Genomic DNA, 1,204 nt, shown 5'->3' on the forward strand with positions numbered 1-1,204 from the left:
CAGCCCTTCCCAGGGCCCCAGTAAGGCTGTGGTGGGGTTTGGGGGGCTCTGGGTGGTCCCTGCCCTCCCTGCCGCAAGCAGAAAGCTGGCTGCTCCAGGAACAGCCCTCCCCATTGCAAACATCCCTCCGTTCCTTTCTTGCAGCAATTCCACCTTCACTCCTGCCCCAAAACCATCGTCTTCATCATCCACTCCTTCCTCTCGGCCAAGGTGACCCGGCTGGGGCTGCTGGCGTGAAGAGGGAGCCGAGCGCCGGGCAGAGCAGCCCCAGCCCCGGGCCGATCTATGCACCTCCCTCCAGGCCAAACCCAGCCCCGAGCCATCCCAAGGAGACCGGAGCCCCCACGGGGTCACGCCACCCCCACCAAGGAAAAGCACCATCCGGCTGGGAAAAACAACTCCCAGGGCGTTTGGGGGGCAGCGGTGGGGTGAAATCCCTCTTGGATGGCAGCACTGGGGCTTCTCCGGTCCCTTCTTCCCCTCCTTCCTCCCGCTCCGATGCTCAGCAGAGGCTGGAGGAGGCCAGGAGGAGCCCCCCCCGGGGGGGGCGGCCACGCGGTCATCACCCCAGTGCCTTGTGAGATGATATTTTCTGTACAAAGAACCCATTTGTATCGATGTTTTATATTTATATCGCCCAGTTAAAAATGCTGACGCGGCAGCTCTCGCCCGCCTGGCTTGGACCCCCTGGAGAGTCCCCAGGTCCTGCAGCACAGGGACGTGAGTCTGTCCCCCAGACAGACAACCGGAGGGCTGGAGACCGGGGCCAGCTCCATAGCGCTTGAGAGATGGGAACTGCAGATCAGCTCTACTTGCCAAATGTTGCCATATTGTACCGGATGATAGGAACCACTTTTCTTTGTCGGAGTTGGACGGTTCGTTTTATTTTGCTAACTCCTGGGTCACTTTATTTCTCGGTTTAGGGGGGAGGGTTGTCAGGTGGCTGCTGGGAAACAACTTTTATGAACCAAAAGATTCTGCATGAAAATGCCTTTTTTTTTGGGTCAAATAAACATTGCAGATCACAACCAGCAGGAGCCAAGATCCGTCTCCTGGTTTCGCTTGGAGAAGTAGAAAATCTGTACGTGGGTGATACCTGGGCTGTGCCTCGGGGTGTTTTCTACCAGGGGAAGGAAAGGTTTTACTTGGAGGCTGGGGGACGTTGCTGTGAGCCGGTGGTGTTGGCCTGGGGGGTGCTGGGGAC

The 1,204-nt window shown here is 58.3% G+C and overlaps 1 long non-coding RNA gene across 1 annotated transcript; it reads left to right on the plus strand.

Annotated features, from left to right (window-relative positions):
* The first annotated feature begins 144 nt into the window (after positions 1-144).
* LOC103912397 lies at positions 145-1,040 on the plus strand. Its single transcript, XR_663364.1, has 2 exons — positions 145-210; positions 302-1,040. It is a non-coding gene; the product is annotated as an uncharacterized LOC103912397 (long non-coding RNA).
* The last annotated feature ends 164 nt before the right edge of the window (positions 1,041-1,204 follow it).

The sequence above is a fragment of the Pygoscelis adeliae genome, unplaced genomic scaffold (assembly GCF_000699105.1).
Source record: "Pygoscelis adeliae isolate BGI_AS28 unplaced genomic scaffold, ASM69910v1 Scaffold72, whole genome shotgun sequence".
NCBI lineage: Eukaryota > Metazoa > Chordata > Aves > Sphenisciformes > Spheniscidae > Pygoscelis > Pygoscelis adeliae.